The sequence below is a fragment of the Lepidochelys kempii genome, chromosome 6 (genome assembly GCF_965140285.1).
Source record: "Lepidochelys kempii isolate rLepKem1 chromosome 6, rLepKem1.hap1, whole genome shotgun sequence".
Classification (NCBI taxonomy): Eukaryota; Metazoa; Chordata; order Testudines; family Cheloniidae; genus Lepidochelys; species Lepidochelys kempii.
This window is the reverse complement of record NC_136385.1, coordinates 101,349,148-101,372,164: the sequence shown is the minus strand read 5'-3', so window position 1 is coordinate 101,372,164 and position 23,017 is coordinate 101,349,148. Positions and strand designations below refer to the sequence as shown.

General features: G+C 42.1%; 1 protein-coding gene across 7 annotated transcripts in view; it reads left to right on the top strand.

Annotated features, from left to right (window-relative positions):
• The window catches only part of FOXN3 (forkhead box N3), a 304,442-nt gene that overhangs the window by 105,041 nt on the left and 176,384 nt on the right, over nt 1-23,017 (top strand). For 3 of the 7 annotated variants that reach the window (XM_073349404.2, XM_073349403.2, XM_073349398.2), the window contains exon 1: nt 19,929-20,148. The exons of 3 other annotated variants lie outside the window; for them this stretch is intronic. The gene's annotated coding sequence lies outside the window, so the exon portion shown is untranslated. Of the gene's footprint in view, nt 1-19,521; nt 19,594-19,928; nt 20,149-23,017 lie in introns of those variants that run through there. One more of the 7 variants, XM_073349400.2, reaches the window with a different exon arrangement.

The window sequence follows — 23,017 nt, the reverse complement described above, 5'->3', positions numbered from 1 at the left end:
GTTCCTCACATCCTACCACTGGCATCCTCCCCATAACATACCAAATTTGTCTCAGGACAAAATGGAGTTGCCTAATGCATTCATTGGATATGCTGTCCAAACAATGTGAGAACTAACCCAACCTATAAACATGAATGATGCTTTACAGAGAAATATGAAGACCTCTCTGCCTGAGGAGTTTATAATCCAAACTTAATAACAAGTACAGTACACTGCAGTTCATAAAATCATAGAATGTAGGGCTAATTGGGACCTCCAGAAGTCTGCAAGTCCAGCCCCCTGTGCTGAGAAAGGACCAAGAAAACCTAGACCATCTCTCACAGGTATTTGTCCAACCTGTTCTTAAAAACCTCCAATGATGGAGATTCCCCAACTTCACTTGGAAGCCTATTGCAGAGCTTAGCTACTGTTATAGTTAGAGAGTTTTTCCTAATATCTAACTTAAATCTCCCTTGCTGCAAAGTAAGCCCATTACTCCTTGTCCCACCCTCAGTGGACATGGAGCACAATTGATCATTGTCCTCTTTATAACATCCCTGAACATATTTGAAGAATGTTATCAAGTCTCCCCTCAGTCTCCTTTCAGAAGGCTAAACATTCCCAGTTTTTAAAACCTTTCCTCATATGTCAGGTTTTCTAAACATTTTATCCTCTGGACTATCTGCAATTTATCCACAGCTTTCTTAAAGTGTGGCACCCAAAAGCGGACACAGTAACCCAGCTGAGGCCTCACTAGTGCCAAGTAGAGCGAGACAATTACCTCATGTGTCTTACATATGACACTCCTGTTAATACTCCCCAGAATATTAGCATTTTTTGCATCTGCTTCAAATTGTTGACTCATATTTAATATATGATCCACTATAAGCCCCAGATCCTTTTCAGCAATACTACCACCAAGCCAGTTATTTCCCATTTTGTAGTCGTGCATTTGATTTTTCCTTCCTAAGTGTAGTATTCTGCACTTGTCTTTACTGAATTTCATCTTGTTGTATTCAGATCAATTCTCTAATTTCTCAGGGTTGTTTTGAAAGATGCTCTTTTTGCATCATTCTCCACGCTGCCTTACCATTCTAATTGGATTGCATTTAAGGTCCAAATCTGTCGTGCTTATGCAAGCAAAACTCTCTATTAATGTCAGTGGAGAGCCCTCAGTAAGTAAGAACTTCAAGATGGACCTGAAAGAGATCACAGTTAATGTGTAAATAGAAAGGAGGATTAGAGGGCTAATACTAGAAGCCAAATCTCACATTCTTTACTCCTGCAAAATTCCCAACAAAGTAAATGGGGGCTTTCCATGAATAAGGGGTGTGGGATTTGTGCCAGTTTGAAAATTATCTAGGCTCCCTGGACCTTCATATTGGATTCCTATCAGAATCATTTTTCCAGTCTTCAAACTGAAACACTAAACATCAAGGTCCTGTCTGCTTGGAATGGATATTAAAAATTCTATGATGCTTTTCATAGATGTCATCTAGATGATTGCCCATGCCCGTCATTTACCAAAGTCCCCTATTGTTCCCATGACTGTGCTGCAAAAATATGCTCTCATGCCTTTGTTTCTAGATTTCCCCAGTTTATACATGATAATCTACAACTATTCCCAATTGGTGCAAACAATAGTAACTGAAATCTAGTGTGTATACCCATATAAAGAATAGATATTGTGTTAATAACTTTTAGGTAATTATCACAAGATATATGAGAAGTTAGTTCTGCAGGCGTGTCAAACTGAACTTGCTGAATTTAAAATACTTACATATGCACATTACTTTAAATAGAAATAATTTGAATGAGCCCCTGCCCTATGCTTCAAAAATTGTTTTCTAAATCCATGAGAAACTAACTTATAGTTCCTTTATATAATGTTTATATCATTGTTGAAGAAGCATGGTTTAGTGGCTTAAATCACAGGATTGGGAGTTAGACAATCTAGGTTCTAGTCCTGGCTTCTCATGTGAAGATCTTGGACAATCCCTGGTGCAACTGCACTGAAGTCACTTTAATCAGAGCTGAGGGAATGATGTCTTTTAATGGGCTTTTTATCCACTTATAGAATTCTATGCCAGGAATATAATTTTCTGTTACATTCTAGAAGATAATCTTAAAAAACCTAGGGAGAAGTTATTATTTTCTATGCCATTATTCAGGCCTTTTCCATAAGGGTTTGAGTTACCAACATGGGCATATGACATACCTGCTGGGAGAGATGAAGGCATGGAAATCTATAGCTATTGCTAGTTGCTGATTTTGATGTGAAATCTGTTGGCCTGAACTTTCTCCTTAAGGTGACCTATTGTACATTTGGTCAATTTCTGTAATGTAGGTTTCTGGGCAGAGGCTTCCTCTTCAGAAGTAGAGTGCTGAAGCCCAGGGCAAAAAGGAAAGTGTAACAATAATGAAACCAAAAACTTGGCTGGCTTGAACGAGACAAAGAAAACCTAATATTCTGGGTTGAATTTGCTTTTTGCTTGTTACAAGGATAAAAATACACTGTTGTCAAAGAAATCAGGTATGTCACTAAATTAACTGAGAAACTAGCATGCTTGAAAGGAATTTCCAATTCATCTTTGTTTTAACTACATGACAATGAGAAGTTTCCAACTCTAAATGATTTTTCACATGATAGACTAGGTTTGAAGGAGCGTTGACAACTGTGAAGAGTGTGGGCCGGTGCACCAAAGAAATGCCCTTCTGTAAACAAAGTATTAGGTAATGGCTTGATCCTTTGTGGTGCTGAGTGTCCTGTCTGAACCTGCAGAAGGCCGAGGTCTCCCCTGCCTCCAGTGGTGCTCAATATCATATAGGAGCCAGTAGGTTGTTATTTTCTTATTTATTTGCATAGATCTAGTGCCTAGGAGTCCCAGCCATAGACCAGGACCACATTGTGGTAGGCGCTGTACAAACACAGAACAAAATGATTGTCCTTGCTCCTAAAGAGCTTACAATCAAAGTATAAAACAAGAGACAACAGATGGATACAGATAGTGGAGTATTAGAAAACAATGAGGCAATATGGGTTAGCATGCAGTTATCACTGACCTCTATATACATTTTGCTGGGTTCAGTGCTGTGATGAGGTGATCTGTCCCCTTAAGGGTTGTGGTTTCTAGGGGTAAGCCCACGGCTATCATGTGGCATGGCCCTCTAAGGTTTTGGCAGGTCTGATATAAAAAGACATAGGAGAAATTGGGAGAGAGGAAGTGGTCCTGGGAATAAGTAGTGGTTGAGAGGAAATCCCATCATTGTTTCTTTAAGAGTCCGGAACCAGGAACCTTACAGTGGGCAGGGCTCCCCTCTCCCCAGCAAATTGGGATGGGTTTTGGAAAGGGGACCAGTTTATATGCTGCCTCCTCCCTCATAGCAGGTGAAAGCAGGCCTGCTGAACCCTCTGGATCTGGGAACTGACTGGAGGGAAAGGGGCCCAGTTGAAGGAGACACTGGCTAAGGCCCTACAGCTGGCCTAAGTTACAAGTCCAGCTCCAAGGGGGAGAGCTGGTTGACTACTGCCTGAAGTAGAGTCAGAGGGATTGTTTGAAATACAAACCCACCTGCATAAGGAGGACTGGGGGAGATGCCTGTCTGAGGGAGGGGAGTTCTAACTGTCTAAGCCACAACCTCAGTTCCATGAGGGAAACTGAGGCAGGGTTTCTGTGTCACCTGGTTTTGCTGCAAAGAGGTGCTGAAGACTAAAGGTGATCACCAATAAGCACCAAAATAACACCTATAGGAAATAGTATCCCAAGCTGTTTTACTATTGGGTTACATAGTTAAAAACAGAAGAATCCCAGCAGAGGGACAGAACTATTTAATGAGGTTATCACCATAACATCACAACCTGACTCTGGAGCCATCAGAGTGACATCTAGGGACAAAGACAGGATCACAGTGCTTAGGCTGGGACTCTGTGTAAAGCAACCTGGCTCCTCGTCCCCTTTTCTAAGAAAGGTATTGCTGGGATTGCTGATTCTTCTCTGTCCAATGACTTGAATAGAGCTACTCCTGATTTACACCAACGTAAGTGACAGGAGAATCTGGCCTCCAGACTTGAGTGAAATCTTTTCCGCACTGAAGTCAATGCCAAAATTCTTACTGACTTCAGTGGGACAGGATTTCACCTCTGTTGCTGTTTGAAGCAGGATCTGGCAAAATTGCAAGTGATGCTGAAGTGGGTAGGAAATTGCTGGAGGCTGAGCTAGTGACTGCTACTGCTAAAGAGTCTTGCTGGAGAATAGGAAAAGTCTCTTCCCCTTAACAGTGTCTGGCTTTCTGCCAGTAGCCACCTCCTTCTGCAGCAGGCAATGGAGCTGCAGGCAGTGCTTGTTGCTTCTCTCCCTCAGGCCACAGCTGCTGAGCCACGTGGGAGCTTTCTGGGAAATAAAGTAACCAACAGCAATCATGATGAACTTGTTCATCACAATATGTATGGTACCCCTGGGCCAAATTCACTCCAGGTGAAATTCACCTCTGCACTAGGCTTAGGCAGGAGGTGATTGTTACTCTGACGGTGTACATGCTGTAGTCCATGTAGTTACACCCATTTACACCACTAGTGAATTTGCACTGGTTTTTTTATGTGTTTAATCTAGCAAATGAGTTCCCGTAGTGTACCTAGAAGTGTTCTCTCTCTTTGCAAAACTATAAGGGTGGGTGTATAAACAGACATTCCCTTTGCCAGGAAATGGATATTCCATGCTATGAAGGTTTTAAATGTATTTCATTTCTTTGGAAATTTAAAGTCCTCTTTAGGTGCCCCATCCAGTGCTCTGGGCACTTATCCCCTACCAGAAAAATAGATCATTCACTTAGCAACACAATAGAAAGGACTGTTCCTTCATAATATATTGAGGTATTCAACTAAACTAAAACCCTTCCAATCCACCGCCAACCACTTCCTCAAAAACTGGGAAAAGATGGGCTTCGCAGCATGCCAGGAAGGTTAACAAATCCAGGCTTTGGGAGAACTGGAGGGACAGGTTCAAAGGTGAGGACCTCTTAAGGATAACATCATGCCAGCAGCTGTCCCCAATTTATATTGAGGCAGCTCCACCTCAAGCATCTCTGCTAATCACAACTATACAATGTGACATGGGGAGAACAATCCCTCAGGTAGAAACATGTTAGGCCATTCCTAGGAGGCAGGGTGGCTAGAGCTATGGACTGCAACTTGGGAGACATGCATTCTATGCCTGGGTCTGCCATTGGTTTCTGGGTGGCCTTGGGCACATCACGTCATCTCCGTGCCTCAGTTTTCACATCTGTAAAAGGGGGATAATGACATTGATCTCTTTGTAAAGCACTTTGAGATCTGCTGCTGTACAGTGCTCTATAAGAGCTAGATATTATTTTTAGGGCTTCAGAGAGAGATTTTCAAAAGCACCAAAGGGCTCTGGAAATACAAGCCCCATTGAAAGTCAGTTAAAAGTCAATTGGACTAAATCCTTTCACCACTGCCCCCCAGCCCTCATAAGTGAACAGTAGCACCAATACTTGGAAACCTAATTCCATCTGGAAACCCATTGGCTGTGCTTATCATCCATCTGAGGATCTCAAAGCCAGGCTATAAATATCTATAAATCCAAAATAGTTCACATGACAGAATAGCAGTTGTTCTGAAATACTTGAGGAATACTGTAGGTTGACCTGTTTTGGGGATGTTTACTGTATGAATATATTGGTTTAATTACTAGGGGGCTGTAAGGAAAAAACTGGCTCACAATAAGCCGCTTCTCAGCAAACGCTTGAGAGCTGTTAAGGGACAATGCCATTACAGAAGAAAAATCTGTGCCTGGCTGAGATCAACTATAGCGTGTTCAAAAGGAGACTATCTCTCAAAAGAGATCGGAATTGTTCAGAAGAGTTGTTTAGGGGAACCAGACTAAGATTCAGATGCCCCCTGGGGTGTCTGGAAAAGTTAGATTTGCCTCGGTTATCATGAGGATTTGGGGAGTAATTGGAGGGAAAGGGGGCCAGCTGCAGCAATTGCTGGCTAAGGCCCTACAGCTGGTCTCAATTACACTTTCAGGTGAGCCTTTTCGTAAGATACACATGTGTAGACTGTTTATTGTTTTAAAGTCCTTTTTTCGCTAAATGCTTTGTTCCTGCTGTTAAATTAAATAATACTTTGGTTTAAGAAGGCTGTTGAGTCACTGTTGTCACCTCTGGTCAGAGTTGCCTGAAGGGAAGAGACGCAGTCAGACCTGCTGGGAAAGCGCATTGATTCACAGGGTATATTGTAGCCCAAGGCCTCGTGTAAGAGTGGAAGAATTGCATAATTCCACCCTGCAATGGATTAAGATAAAGGTGTGAGGACTGACCCCTGAAGGGTGAATTGAGAGAGATCAGAAGGGGACAGAAGTGCAGCTAGCTCTGTTATGTGACAGCTCATGTAAATCCCATGAAGACTATAGGGAAAATATACCTAGAAAAATTCCACAAGATGAAAAAGAGGGAAATCTCTGATGCAGATCTAGATGATATCCACCCCAAGCCACTGCAAACATCACAGGGAAGGGAATTGGTGATGCATAGTTCAAGCCTGACTGGCATGGACTGAATGGGTTGAGAGCAATAGAATAGTCAGTCTGAGTATATTTTTCAGCTCAAACTTCTTGGGATATTAATTCACATTGTTCTAACTCGATCCCTTGTCTGTGTGGCTTTATAAAGCAAAAGAGCTTTCTGGGCTGTAGATTTCCTAAAGCACAACGTATTGTTTTTTTCCCTTTTAAATAAAGCAAGTGCTCTATTTTTCAAAATAACATAATGAGTGAAAAATGACTTTCCACCTTGGTGGCAGGGCAGCAATTTGTTGTGCTGCCAACTGGAAGATCTGGATCAGGGATAGGTTTGGGTTCCCAGGCTCAGTGCCAGAAGAGCTCAGACATATTTTTGAGGTGATGTACTTGGACTCTAGGGGGAGATGGTTGTTGACTGATCTGAGCTGCTTTAGAAAACATCTTGCCAGCTGATCCACAAAACAGCACTGGTCTTTGCTACAAAATGGACTGCTCTTCTGCCCTGAATTGGATGTGAGTTGTATATTATAAGATACGGTTGTTATGGTAGTTACAAGTATTGCTGTAAAGTTCAGTGTATTTAGAACGTAACTTAAAAAATCTCTGTATACATATAAATGTATTACCAGCTACTCATTGATGGATATGTGTTTTTATTAGTAGTAGTAGTATTTAATTATATCACTAAGGTTGCTACAAAGACTGTAGTGTGAGATTAAAATGCATTAGCTCAGCTGTCTGTACTGCAATAAGGGGAGATCCATTTAATCAGCCTTAGTGGTATTGTGCCAGGGGTGAACACAACATTTTACAGAAGAAAAAAAATAAAGACAAAGAAACAGATGCTGGTTTCCCTTAACACTGGTGCAAATCCAGGGTAACTCCATTGCAGTAAACTGGAGTGGACACCAGTTTATGTGAGAGCCAACTCTGGTCCCTTGCCCTATGTAGCTTTCAATTGCAAATACTAGGGAACTCAGTAGGGGACTACTCACTGTGCATAAAGTTAAGCATGGGCATATGTCCTTCGCAAAATCAAGGCATAACTCCTTTATCCTGCAAGCTGATCTGTGAGAAAAGAACTTCTGCACCAACATGGAGCCCAAACTTCCGTGGAGCTCTACGTGGATGCAGATCTGCTTACGTGGGCCCCTGCACCTAAGATCCCAATCCTACACAGACTTATACATGTGCTTAACTTTACACCCTGTGAATGTCCTATTGACTTCCATCAGAGTGCTCACATAGGTGAAGTTACTGAAGTGTGTAAGTATTTGCAGGATCAAGGCCAAAAGTTTTACCAAAAATAAAGTGAAAAATCTATAGACTAAGGTTCTGATCTTGCAAAGATGTATGCATGTGCTTAACTGTATGCACTATGTGTAGTCCCATTAGGGTTGCCAACTTTCAAATCGTACAAAACTGAACACCCTCGGTTCGCCCCCTAATGCAAGGCCCTGTCCCCTGCTCACTCCATCCCCCCTCCCTCCATCGCTCGCTCTCCCCACCCTCACTCACTTTCACCAGGATGGGGTAGGGGGTTGAGGTGTGGGAGGGGGTGAGGGCTTGGGGTGCAGGCTTGGGTGTGGGACCTGGGATGAGGGGTTTGGGGTGCAGGAGGGGGCTCTGGGTGGGGCCAAGGGGTTTGGAGTGTGGGAGGGGGCTCAGGGCTGGGGCAGGGGGTTGGGGTATGGCGCTAGCTCCAGGAGGGAATTTGGGTGCGGAAGGGGACTCAGGGCAGGGGGTTGGGGTGCAGGATCCAGTAGGCACTTACCTCAGGTGGCTCCCAGAAGTGGCCAACATATCCTTGCAGCCCCTAGGCACAGGAGGGGCCAGGGGTCTCTGTGCACTGCTCGCACCCACAGGTGCCACCCCCACAGCTCCCACTGGCCGTAGTTCCCAGCCAAGGGGAGCTGCGGAGCCGGCACTTGGGGCGGGGGCAGCACATGGAGCCCCCATGGCCGCCTCTGCCTTAGCCCTGCTGTGCTGCTGACCATGGATTTCCCTGGGACTACTGACAGACTGCAAAGTTAAATATATGCGTAACTGTTTGCTGGTTTGGGACCTGTGCTTGATGAAGAGGTGAGTGCAATTAGGGGTGGTTAGAAAGTTTTAATACCAGTTTGTCCCCGCTCCCAACTCAGTATTCCTTTGATTTTGGAGCCAACTGTAGGTTGTTTTTATGCAAAGCAGACCAAGTCCTGGGGCAAAACTGACGTCACAGTGGCTTGTCATTAGTAAAAACAGGAGCAGGGTGTGGAAAGACTAATGTGGGAAGCTCCCACATTTCCCACCAATGAACTGTGAAGTGAACTCTGCTTGTCAGACAGTTTATTGGGACAAGACATGTGACACTGTTTCAAGGCAGCTTTTTGCCAACACACTTCAGGTAGGAGAAACTCAGGAATCTTGTCAGGTGGAGAGCTGCTGATAAGTTAGGACTTGCATGTTGTGTGGTTGCAGAATGCTCCACTGCTTTGTCTTTTTTTTTTTTTTTAAATCACTTGCCTTTTTACAAAGCAACACAAACAGTGCAAGGAAGGATCTAAGCGTGTTTTTCTTGTAGACTCGGAAATGTGAATGTAAACAGATGAAGGCTATCCAAATTGCTGTTGGTAGGTAGAAAAGTCTTTTTCCTTTAAATAGCACAGCACCAAGGTTCTTGTTCCATTTCATTAATATTTTTTGTTTTGGAAGAAAAGGGGTGATTAAAAGTGCGATTCTAATGGTATGGGTTTGACTTAAAATGTGAAAAAGCCAGGACGAAATTAAAAGTTGAAGTTAAGTGTCAGAGGGGTAGCCGTGTTAGTTTGAATCTGTAAAAGTGGCAAAGGGTCCTGTGGCACCTTACAGACTAATGGACACATTGGAGCATAAGCTTTCGTGGGTGAATACCCACTTTGTTGGATGCATGCATACTCCATCTTTAACTCCCTTTTTCTTGTGCCTTTGTATTGTGTGTCATTTAAGGTCTTGCATTGTTTGGAGACCCTGCAGTGTCTAATGTATTAAATTAGCTCAGAACAGCAATTTCACTTTAACTATGAGTTTCCTTGCTTTCACTTCTGGCTAAGCATTTCTCACCCTTGGAGTTAACCTCAGTACATGTGTAACTCTAATTGACTTCAGCGGGGGTTGGGCACATGTATCAAAGAGCAGAATTCAGCCCTTAATGTAATTTTAACTTCAGCAGTCTTTTTGTATGAATTGCTACTTCAAATCAGAATTTACTAAGATGCAACTTCTAAATATGTGAGCAATTTATCTGGATAATATTAAAGCGTCTGCAGTCTTTACTCAGAAAAAGGCCCAGTTCATGTAAACAGCTACATATAGCAACCACTTTTGTTACAGCAAACATTATTTACAATGATAACGGTAAACTATAAACTCTCTTACTTCACATTAAACAGAATGAGGAAAGTCATCTTCATTAATATGGTACTTTTGGGGAAAAGTTGGTGTGTGCATTCCAGCACCTAAAAACCAAAATATATCTTTAAAAACGCCTCCATTTTCATGTTGTTACAGATTATAAATTTTAATGGAAATTTAACTAATCACAAATCTCAGGAGGCAGGTTGGGTTAACAGTGTTTTGCAGAAATATTTCACCCTAAACTAAAGCACATAAAGCAAACACCAAAATAACTGAAAATGATTGTCATTTTGTTTCCATTTGGACACAGGACTTGTTAATTATGTGTGTGCACTTGTGTTCTTAGCACTGTAGAGACATGCGTTACATTTTAAGGTCAGTCTTCAATTTCTGAAGAATCTAATTTAAAGCTATTTATAGTGCTTTGTGATTGCCTGTAATAACTAATGGAAAAACTGGGTAACAGAGAAATAAACGTGTAACAGCTGCCTCTACTTTAAATTGATTAAAAGTAGTAAAAAGAAGTGTAAATAGAAGAGTGAATTTGACAATGAAACAGAAGCAAGTGTAGTCTCTGTTTTATTGTGAAACGTTTGACAGAAGTAACTCTGACTCCTCAGAAGGCCTTGGATCCCAGTGTTTAAAGTTTACTTTGCTGTTTGTCTTGAGTGGGGTCAGTGTTGTAAGTGAATAATTTATAGGCAGCATGAATGAGCTCATTAGTCACCTTTTCAGAGTATAAATGAGTTTTGTGGTTGTCATTACATGGGCCTTCTGTTCAGCGGCACAGCAAAATGACAGTTTGGCAGTTGACTGGCTTGTAGCAGGACAGCCTGTCTCTTTTCAAGTCTGGATTTGCTTTTGTGTGCTATTGAAACCCCCATTCTATTACCCAGTGCTGGTCCAGTAACTTTCAGAATTAAGAAGTTTTTCCAGCAAAAGCTCTTTTGTTTTGTTTGTTTGCGTTTAAAAAAAATGCTGAAAGTGGTTTAACAAGCAAGGGTGGAGCAAATAAAGCATATACATTAAAATGCATATATACTCCCCCCTCCATAATTGACTTTTCTATATCGTAATTTGTTTCAAAATGTTGTGTAGTGGTAGCAATTTTAGGCGCCAATCCTACAACCATTTATTCACATGCATAAGTGTTTGCAGAACTGGGGCCTTTCAACAAAGTAGTTGTTTATTAAGGCCATCACCATCCCTTCTGGATGAGGGAAACATGTAGGTAGGGAAACTTTCCTACCAAACATCTGTGGTGTGTCAGAATGAGGCCCTAAATCTACCAGATTATGCCATCAGTTAGGTGAGGCTGTCTGTTTCCAGAGACGCAGGGGCAGCGCCAACAGACTCAGCATGAAGTGGGGATCCAACCCCAACCATGAGGATCCCCAACCACAATGGAGGAGCAGAAATCCACCCACGTGGAAGCCAGAAACTACCCCTTTCTCTTTTCCTCTGCCTAGCTCCCATGCCATGAGGTCTCGATTCCTCCACCATGGTTCATGCTCTGTGAGAAGTTTCTGTAGAGATGTGGGAATTATTTCTAGTCAGTAAATTTAGTGTTTTTATTCCACAGAGTCTTTGTCCTTGTCTATTGAGAGCATGCTGTGCATGGCAGCTGCTTTCTGGTTCGGCTTCCTCAGCACCCTATAGCCCTGCAGAGGACCCAAGAAGAAGAGGGAAACCTACTGTAGATGCTACTGTTTCAGGTTCCCTTTGCACTCCCCCCCCCCCGGGGGCCCACTTTTCCTTGGTCTCCTTCCACAGTGTGTTTGGTAGGACTCTTAAAATCTAATAAACGCTGTCCACACTTAAACACAACTGGATTTTTTTTAAATCAGTTTGTGACATGCTCATCCTACCAGATTACAAAAAGTATATCCACATAGCAGCTCTTTTCAGATACAACCATGCATCAGCTGAGTCTGTGTGTTCTACACCTATCACACAGCCTATGTTAGTATCAGTGCATTCTGGGAAAATCTGGCCAGCAATCCCATAGTGCCTTAGCAGGAAGCAGTGTCCAGAAAACATCCACACAGAGCAGCCATAGTAAAATGTGAGGCAGATATCTTGCTCAGGGAAAAAAAGACTGTCCATCTGTTTATGCAGGCAGGCATAGCTAGTGAGTCCCAACCCCACAGAGAATTAAGTACTAGTAACTGGTTATAGGGAGACAGTCATGTGCTAGCCTAAGCTACTGGTAAGAGCAAAGTGCTGTTAATACCACAATTACAACATGATCAACATTTATTTGGCGTGTGAACACAAACTTCATTTAGTGTCAGTCATGCTACTAACTGGTTGCAAACCCTGTCTCCAAGAATAGATACAATTTTAAGAAAAAGCTCACATTTTAAGAAGCAAGGCACACATCTCTGGGAATTAACAGATTGCTGATAGCTATATTATTCAAGGTGCGTTTCACTAAAAGTAAGTGTGGAGTTGCTGAAAGGTCAAGAATGTGTAAAAAGTGATTATCTTTAGAACTTTCTTTAAATCTGTGGAAGACACGCCTTCTGATTCCATGCAATATCTCCCATAAATTGTCATAGGCAAGATCCTACTATGCTAACTTAAATTGCATTTGTAGATGTACAAATAAAGGCCCAAAGCCCAAAGTTCTTATTCAGGCCTTACTGAAATTAAGAGCTTTTATTCAAGAAAAACAGAGTAAGGACTTCCAGATTTGACCCAGAACTAATTGTAATTTGTTTTTAGCAGGCCCATCCAACAGTAAAACTTTGTATCAATATTAATTGTGTTCATTACTGTTTTCCCAGGTAACTTTATTATTCAAAATTGAGGTTTTTTGCTTCGTATGGGACTTTGGTTGCTTCACTTCCTTCTCCCTGCACCCCAAAAAAAAAAAAAAAATCCAGTTGATTTCTGTCTTTGATAACTTTGGCAGGTTTGTCATACAATTGTGGTACGAGGAATTCTAAGTTAGAGATAATACAAGGGCAAATTATTGTTATATCAGTGTAACTGACAACAGAATCTGGTCCATCAAACCCCAGAAAACTTTGAAAATGAAAAACTCATTCTGTTTCTGTCTCCTGCAAAATCTGCATGTAAACTAGAAAGCCGGGTTACACTACAACCTTGTGCTGGTATAGCTATGTTGGTCGGGTGTGTAGTGACTTGTGATCTCTGATTGACAACTATGCCCACAAAAGCTCCTAGAGTAGCTGCAGTTGTACTTTTATTGTTATGGTTTGTTTGTTCATGGGGAGGGGGCTGGAATAAGCTATACTAGCAAAAGTGCAGTTTTGCTGTTATAAACTGCATCCATACTAGGAGTGCTTTGCTGGTATAATATTCTGATATGGCTATACTGGTAAAGCGCTCTTACTGTAGACCTGGTTTAATAATTGTATGTGGGGAAAAAAGCAGCATGTGATTTTTCCCCCCCACCCCTTTTAACTACTGCTAGTTTGACAGCTGTATATAATTTTAGTACTAAGTATAACCATTTCCTTAGAAGTTGCAGATATGTGTAAGTACAATGGCATCATAAACTGCTGTATACCATTTTACAAAGGAACTTTTACATGAAACACTGTACTGTGTTGTTTTGATTATTCAAAATTAATTATACTGTAGTTCATGGAACACCAGAGCTGCAGAAACATATAAGTTTGTTTCGTCTGATCACTGGCAAGATATATGCCTCTTATAAAGCTTTGCACTGATGCTCATCTCACAAATTCAGCTCTTTCTGTTGGGTTTCCACAAATGGTGTAATTGAGAACTTGAGGAATGTTTAAATGAAAGGACAAACCAGTTATGTAACTCTGATTATATGTATCATAGGGAACGGTCACAGTAGAGGTCTCCCATCAGTAAATAGGGGTGGTGCTAGTATCAGACTTGTGCAATATTTATCCATCATCATGAGAACCTCTGTTATCCCCTCCTAATATGTGCGTGTGGGAGTGGACTCCATTATATAGATGTGGGGAAAGGGAGGTTAGCATGTGACTCTAAATAGTCATTTGATGAACAAAAAGAGGAAATGCCCAGCATATGTGGTGGTATGAAAGACGGCACAAATACAAGTGTGGGAAGAAAGAAACAAAAAAGGTCACTTGGGAGGAGCAGTTGCATCAGGAAGTGTAAAAGAGGAAATGAGGGCAAAAGTGCATTGTGTTAACATTAATTTTTTTTAATAGTGCCCAAATGTGTGTAAGGTGCCATCAATAGACATGACAGGATCCCTGCCCCAAGGACATTACAAGCTAATTTTAGACATGACACAACAAGAAGGGGAAACAAACCAGTGGGAAGGAAGAAAGAACAGGAAGAAAACGGTGAAGGCTAGTGCACAACAGTATGGATCACAATCTTCTTCTAATGAGACTTTAAAATAAAATAGATTGTAAAATCTTTGGGGCAGGAGCCATGTTCACTTCTGTGCTTGCAGAGTACCTAACACAATGGGGCCCCAATCAGAAATGGGAGCTCTGGGTACAACTGCAGTACAAACCATAAATAATAATTCACAGGCATAATCAGCAAATTTCTTTTAGACCTCTTGGAAGAACTGGGTCTTCAGGAAAGCTTTGTATGAAGGGAGGTTAGCAGCCTGGGAGGATGGCTCTGGCAAAGTGCCCCATAAATAGGCATTGGCATGGAAAAAATAAATGGAGACAGTTGCGGGAGAAACAGATAAACTGATCGTGGTGCAAGGCTTGATGCCCTGAGTGGATTGATCAGGGCAATGTGATCAGAGACTAGGTTAAGATGTGGTTGGGTAGGGACTTGAAGGTGATGACAAAAAGTTTGAACCTGATGCATTGTGGGATTGGGGCAGGCGGTAGAAATATCCAGAGGGGTGGTGACACATCATAAGACTAATGGACAGGGAAAATGTTCTCACCAGTGGTGGTGATGATGATGATGGAGGGTCTGTGCTCTTTGCCATGCTCAGCTTGCAGGAGGTATCAGAGATTCCAGACTGGATGGAGGGTAGGGGAATGGGGTAGAGAGAGATTCTTGGAAGTCCGCATTAAACAGAGAGACTGAAATAGTGACTGGTATTTCTCAAAATTGAACTGAAAGTTAATACATTCTTATACAGCTATCTATAGTGCAATAATAAATCACTGGAGATTCTTCTAACAAATGCTTGACACCACATATACTCTGATCTTACTATACACATAACACTTCTCATCTGAAAATGTCAAAAGCCCTTTACAAAAGTAGTATTATTATTTATTTGTATTATGATAGCACCTAGGAATGAACAAAGATTCCATTGCAGTAGGCACTGTACAAACAGAATAAAAGACATTCCCTGCCCCAGAAAGCTTACAATCTTATTATCCCCCACTTACACAAGAGGAAACTGAGCCACAGGTAAATTCAGTGACTTCCCTAAGACTGCACAACATAAGAACATAAGAATGGCCCGACTGGATCAGACCAAGGTCCATCTAGCCCAGTATCCTGTCTTCCGACAGTGGCCAGTGCCTGGTGCCCCAGAGGAAATTAACAGAACAGGGAATCATCAAGTGATCTATCCCCTGTTGCTCAATCCCAGCTTATTGCAAACAGACGTTAGGGACACCATTCCTGCCCATCCTGGCTAATAGCCATTGATGGACCTATCCTCCATGAATTTATCTACTTTTTTGAACCCTGTTATGGTCTTGGCCTTCACAACATCCTCTGGCAAGGAGTTCCACAGGTTGACTGTGCGTTGTGTGAAGAAATACTTCCTTTTATTTGTTTTAAACCTGCTGCCTATTAATTTCATTTGGTGACCCCTATTTCTTGTGTTATGAGAAGTAGTAAACAATACTTCCTTCTCTACACCAGTCATGATTTTATAGACCTCAATCATACCTCCCCTTAGCAGTCTATTTTCCAAGATGAAAAGTCCCAGTCTCATTCATCTCTCCTCCTATACTCCTAATAATTTTTGTTGCCCTTTTCTGAACCTTTTCCAATTCCAATATGTCTTTTTTGAGATGGGGCAACCACATCTGCACAGAGTATTCAAGATGTGGGCATACCATGGATTTATATTGAGGCAACATGATATTTTGTATCCTATTATCTATCCCTTTCTTAATTATTCCCAGCTTCTGGTCGCTTTTTTGACTGCCGCTGTACATTGAGGCTATATCTACACTTCAGCTTATGTCAGCATAACTTAAGTCGTTCAGGGGAGTGAATAAACCAGCCCCATGAGGAACATAAGTTACACCGACAAGCGCTCGCAGAGGTGCTTCTGGGGATAGTGGGGGTGGCTGAGAGCCATTCAACCAAACTGTAAGTCTTTAAACCATGATTTGAGGACTTCAATAGCTCAGACATAGGTGAGAGGTTTATCGCAGGAGTGGGTGGGTGAGATTCTGTGGCCTGCGTTGTGCAGGAGGTCAGACTAGATGATCATCATGGTCCCTTCTGACCTTAATATCTATATCTATGAATCTAAGTCGGGGTGTGGCAGCACACCCAGCACCTCTAGTTCCAGCACCTATGAACGCTCATCTGCACAGTACTATGTTGGTGGGGGAGCTTCTCCCATTCACATAGCTTCTACCACTCATGGTTTTATTATGCCTCTGGGAAAGCTCTCTCCTGTCAGCACAGTGCATCTTCACCAGATGCGCTATAGCGGCACTGCTGCAGCACTGTTCCTGTAGACATGGCCACAGTCACTGACAGCAAAGACTGGAATATACATGTTTCCTGTCTCCCAGTCCTGTGCTCTAGCCATTAGAGAATACTGCTTACCATACATGCATTTAAAACATTTTTGGGCTGATCCTCGGCTTGTTATCCTTATGGCTTACTGTGGCAGGACATGTTTTCCCACAAAAAAGCTGTAACATTCTGGAACTGATCCTACTCCCATTGAGTCAACTGGAAATTTTACCACTGACTTGAAACAGAATAGAATTGAACTCTGTATCTGAACAGGATACATACATGAGATTTTAGATGCAATCGTCTTTATATCCCACAACAGTGTGCCATGAGATTTTTGCCCTTGACACTTCTGAAACAATGCTCATTAGCTGAATTCCACTTAGTTTTGTAAGACACTTAACTTTTGAAACCAATGATGAGTGTCTCCTCTTTGATGTTGATAAAGAGTCAGCTGTCTTACTTAAAGAACTTCTCCAAGTACTTGGAGTAAATTTCTGGGGGTGGGGTTATGATTTGGTAATTTGTTTTCTGTTTAAAACAGAATGGCCATGAGATAAGAACTGTGTAAGGTAATGGTCCACAGTGTGCTTCAATGATAGAAAGAAGTGTGATTGCAGGGTATTGTTAGGAGGGGGTAATAAAGATATTTTCTGGCCTAATGGGTATTGTTTCCATTCTTACATTCAGTTGCTGGTACAGCTTTCAGAAAACATGCAAGAATGTAAAATATCTGTTCAGTAGACAGAGGGAAAAACCTATCAGCAAGGAAAGATCTTAGCAAGACATGACCAGAATTTATCTCAGTTCTCCAAATGGAAAAACAAGCACTTTTTTGCTGGTGTAACTGCATCTACACCAGGGCTTTTGCTAGTATAAAAATGTCATAAAAATCACACCTCTAACCAACATTATTATATGGGCAAAAAATTATAGTGTAGACCTGGCCTATGTTGAAGGGAAAAATTGGTGTTGCTATAAACTAATTTGCAGATTTTGTTAATTCAGAATGGAAAACCCTTGATTTTGGATTACCCTTAAAACTATTAATTATGCTAATTTTAAAGGTGGTCAATTGTATCTGGATTTTCTTTTCGTAACTCACTTATGTGAATGCAGTATTAGAGCAGGAAATGTACCTCGTGCATAGAGTACTATGACTGTGAGCTGGGAGACCTGGTGTCTATTCCCTACTCTGCCACTAGCCACTTGGGTGACCTTGGGGAAGTCATGTCCCTCTCTGCCTCAGTTTCCCTATCTGTACATGGGGATAAATCTACCAACCTCGTTTTATAGTCTTTTGAGATCTGCTGATGAAAAGCACTATATAAAAGCTAGTAGTTTATTATATTTATTAGAGGTTTTATTTGGGTTTTATTTCTAGCTTTGCCACTGACTGAAGTCAGTCACTGAAGTCAAGTCACTTCACCCCTCTATACCTCAGTTTCCCCACTTGTATAATTCTATTGACCCAGAGTTAGGCGATATTTTGAGCTGTACAGATGAGACATTTATAAAAGTCCTAGCTGTTGGGTTTTTATTTTCTTAAAAGAGAAAATGCTCTTGAACTCACTCAGAATGCGGCTGCACATTTAGAACCCATCTAGACTAACAAAAAAAAAATGGGTGGGTGGGGTTTTTTTGTTTTGTTTTTGAAATTAGCTTAATTCAACTAGTTTAACTCAATTGGTGTTAAGTGGGTTTCTCAACCGAGTTAACACCAGTGCTGTTGAGATAGCTCGACTGGGTGGGAATGAAGCACTTTTTTTCCTAGTCAAGGCCTTAAAACATGTTTCTCTAAGGAATAGATGGTTTTCCTTCTCTCTGATTGTGCTTGTTTCTGGTTTGTTTTCTGTTGCAATTTAAAGCATTTGAGGACAGACCCCAGGTGGAACAAACTGTCAGAGTCATAGCTCTATTTTTAAACCTATAAAGCTTTAACTGTATTGGGCCCTAGATAATTTAGTACTTCTCTCTGTGTGTGGATACATACTTCAGCAGTTGGGATTTGCTAAACTAAATCACTTGAGCTAAGAGCTCCCTGGTATAAATTGCAAGGATGCTGGTAGGGATATTCTCCACTGTCCTACATCTGTACTATCATTTACCCCTGTACATAGTGGGTGTAAAAGCACTACCATGTCATTTGACCTCCATTTTGCATGGGGCTATGACTACACAAAATGCAAGGGTTGGTGTTTTCAGTGTTGGGTAGTTTGCTTCCCCTGCTTTGTTTTTTCTAACCCTCAATTTGTTGACCTTCAAACTTCTCTGCTCTCCCAGTCTCTTCTGGGCTGAGGGGTGGATACAGCCAGTTGGCACAGCTTTAATTTGGGTGCATTTGGTTCTGTCTTGCTTTTGAATATTGGAGCCGAATAATCTTGTTGGACTGAAGGGGTACATTCCTATAAATGGAAACATCACTACTACCAGGATACCCCTTGCTAGGGGGGAGACTAGTACCCACTGTTAGGGGAGCCTGTGAATAAAGAAGTATCTTTGATTGTGTCCCCTAACGGAGCAATGCTGGATTGTGTGAACTATAAAGGAGTGAATTCCAGAGCTATTTGCCCCTGCTGCTCTCGAGATCAGCTTTGAGGCCTGGGGCTGCTGTAACATCCCGATCAACCTTAACTTTTTTTTTAAAAAAAGTCTGAGACTTTTTAAATTCGCACCTTCTTGTCAGGAAGGATTTTCATTGGGACGATTAGAGTCTCCCTCCTGATGTTTGCAGGTCTAACCCCGCTCTGCACCGCCGCAGTTTCAGAGCGCAGTGCAAACATTGGCTCTGCAACGTTTCTAATCACACACGCACTAACAACTCGGATAAGGCCGAGTTGGGGACAGGCCCTGAGTTAGAAACTCTGAGGTGCCCATCCAGACTCGGAGCGAGGGAGGGGTGGCGGGGAGCCCTCGTGAGAGAGGAAACGTCTGTGTAACTCGCAGGAGGGGAGAGAGACTCTGGGGAAGTGGCGGAGAAGCAAGTGAAGGAGCCGCAGGAGGAGGGAAGGCAGCTGGTGAATTTCCTGTGAGCGATCGGAACGTGGCGCAGGGGGGAGCCGGATTTGCTGGGGCAGCGGCCGTGCTGGGGGTGTGGGCGGGCAGCGAGGGTGTTTTCATTTCCCCCCTCCTGCCTGCAATTGGGATCTTCGTGTGTGCAATGAGAGCGAACACCCTCCCCCACCCCTTTGGCCCTCCCCTCCCTTCCGTGGCTGCTCTAGTGTTGGCCCAGCCCACGTTTTCTCTTTCACCCCTCCCTCCCTGGTCATGTGTCGCCTTTTTTTGTTTGCTTGCAGTGGGAACAGTTTATCGCTCTTCTGCTAGCACCGACCCAAATCGCTGCCCATCAGGAGTAAAGGGAAGGGGGGGGGGGAGGGAAAGCTGAAAGGGAGGTGGGAGGGAAGGTAAAACTGCAGGAGGGTCCCATGCTACTGTATTTCCTCTTGTGCCTTGGGACCCCTTTCCCCTTCTGCACATTGTTGGCTCAGTCTAAAGGAGGAGACGATGCCTTGTTCAATCAGATGAAAGTTTGCATAATAACCATGAAAGGACAGCGGTAAAAATCTAACCTCTCTCAAGCCAGGTAAGTTGTTGTTTGTTATATTTGAAGATTGCATAAGGCACTGCATTGGAAGCTCAGTGTGGCGAGAGAGAAATCGCAGATCCTTTTTCTGCAAATTTGATCAGCTCTTTTAATTAATTACGAACGTGCTGATCGGCTTTCGGAGCTGCAGATCGTGTCTGGGGGTCTAGCTAAACCAAAGAAGGGAGTGAGTTGATCGAAGAGTTCTGTGTGTGCCCTAAATGTGTGTGCTTGTTTTAGTGGCTGCCGCTGTTGCTACCTTGATTTCCTAAGACACTTAATGAACAGAGTTGGCATTGTCTTAAACTAAAAAGCCATCGTAGGCAACAGAGTCCGACTCTCCAGCTCTTAAGTCAGGCTGTCTAGTTCCCAATTGACTCTTTTAGCAAAGACATAATTAAAAAAAAAATCCATTCGGTGTTTGGCGGTCGAAGGAGATGGTCAGAATAATAGATCAGAACGCTGGGACCATAACTCCTTAGGCTTCGGAGGTGTATTGATAAGTTGCTTTAATGGCATGATCCAGTAAGGCCAATAAAAGGTTTATGACATCTGACCAGCATTGAAGGTATGTTTGCTGCAACTGCAAATGGCACAGGCACTGTATAGGAATAAGAGCAGTTTTCCAGTTTCCTAGCAACACCATTGATTGACTCCAATCCCAGCCAGTCACGGCGTGCCTTTTCCCCCTTCAAATGTTTTTGACAAGTACAGGGCGAGTGTTGCAATGTGCCTGTTTCAAAGTGCAGCAGAACCCGTCTCTGGCTGCCTTTCATCCTCCTGCTTTATTTTTCCTTTGTCAACTCATTTTTTTTCCTTTAAAGATACACATCTGTTCAGGCCTAAACTATGTCTCTGGTAGTTATTCTGGAGAACGTATTAATAGCGGGTGGGTAGTAACCTTCCCCTCCCCCTTTCTTTTTCCTCTCAACCATTTCTGTTCCTCTGTGACGGGAAACGAAAGAGAGCGTAACTCATACCAAACAGAAAAGTTGGTAAAGGAGTTCACCAGTGAATAACTATTTACATATCTGGTGGAGCGACCTCATTGGCAGCAGATTAAAAAATGTTTGCTTAACTGCAGACTCTCATGTGATCAGGCATTTCTTTGTCTAAATATGGAGAGAGAAAAAAATGCTATTTGGCATACAGTTAGAGTCAAATACTGGAAAGCTCACTTGTGGTTTATGAAAAAAATTGTTGCAAACCAAAGTTTGGGGGACAGCAAGCCAATATACTATAGCATGTATACGGTGGCATTGTTTTTTCTTTAATGTGCTTAAGGGCCTAAATTGCAAGGTGCTGAGCATCTTCAACTCCTCCTGGACTTGAGAGTTCTGAGAACCCTGCAAGGGCAGTGACCTTACTTAGTTGCAAAGGTGAAAGAATCAGACTGACTTGAAACTTATTGTCTCTTTCCCTTCCTCATATGAATTCACTTAAGGAAAAGTGTTCTGTAGTTTGATAACTTCTGTAATTTTTTTGGGGGGAAAGGGGGCTTCCTATGGACTTTAATCAGACTGTTTCCCTGCTAATGCCTAGTTCTATTAATAACAAACTGTAGGAAAGTTACCACTTATCTAGGACTTTTTTCATAAATGTGAAACAAAATAATTGTTACCCTAAAAGACTTTTTGGTGGCTCCTGCAATCTTTTTTGTTTGTTTGTTTTTTTTTAATCAATAACTGAATATAGCAACTAATGTGTAAGTCCTTAGTCTTTAAGCAGAAGTCACCATTGAAATCAATAAGGAGTTTTGTCTAAAAATGGATGGCATGATATGGCCCTTTGGGAGGATACTGGCAAATAAGCAAATTAGACAGAAAGAGAGCAGCATGTTGTCATAGCAACAGTGCAATTAAATTACTTTACTGTCAGCCATGATATAATTTTCCTGTTTAGGAGATCATGGGGCATAACTTCCATTTGGAGCCAAAGTTGAGTTGCAGCATAGGTGAGCAGTGTGTAGTGCCCTGATTTTGGAGTAAACTGTAAAACTCGTATTTATATTCCATACATTCAGATTCTCTTTAGAAATCTAGAAAGTAGTGTCTATGTAGGCTCAGCCTCTCTGTCCACAGGGTCTATGTCCGTATTTTTTCCTCCTCCAGCTAGCTTCTATCTCAGACCTAATTACTTTTGTTCTGCTTTTTGTAGTGGTTTTACTGTATATTAACTTATTTCTATATGTGGTAGTGCCATACAGTGTGTTTTTTTTTTTTTTAATTTATCTTTGCATGAGCATGTTCTTTTTATCACTGCTGTGAAAAGAATTGCAGTAGGGGCACTCTTTCCCCTCTTTTATATCCCATGAATTCCGTCCTTCATTCGTCCCCTTCCCCAGAACGTTGGCCTTGGCTTCCCCCACCTTATCCCCTTCAGCCTTTTTCTGTAGGTAAGGTGCTTCAGCCCCTGTGTAATTCTGAAAAAAGAAAAGGAGTACTTGTGGCACCTTAGAGACTAACCGATTTATTTGAGCATGAGCTTTCGTGAGCTACAGCTCACTTCATCAGATGCAGCCAGATGTAATTCTGGCTGCCAATTGCTATAATTTCTCCTTCACTACTACAGCAAGTCTGTGATTCTGTGACCAGGATGCCACATGTGTCCTTGCTAGACAGAAGAATTATAGTGCTTAATATAGTCTACAATATATTCTACACTTTTGTTTCCATGCAGGCATCTTTTTCCTCTTGTTAAGGACTTGTGCTGAAAGCTCCATAAGTTAGTGGTGGATGTAAAATTCTATCTTTTTTTAAAAAATCTGCTTAATGTTTTGTTGTTTATGAAAACTGAAGGCACACTACTCCCCTTGCCATGCCCCCCACCTCTCTTTTTTGTTTTGTTTTACTCCCATCTGTTTCTGTTG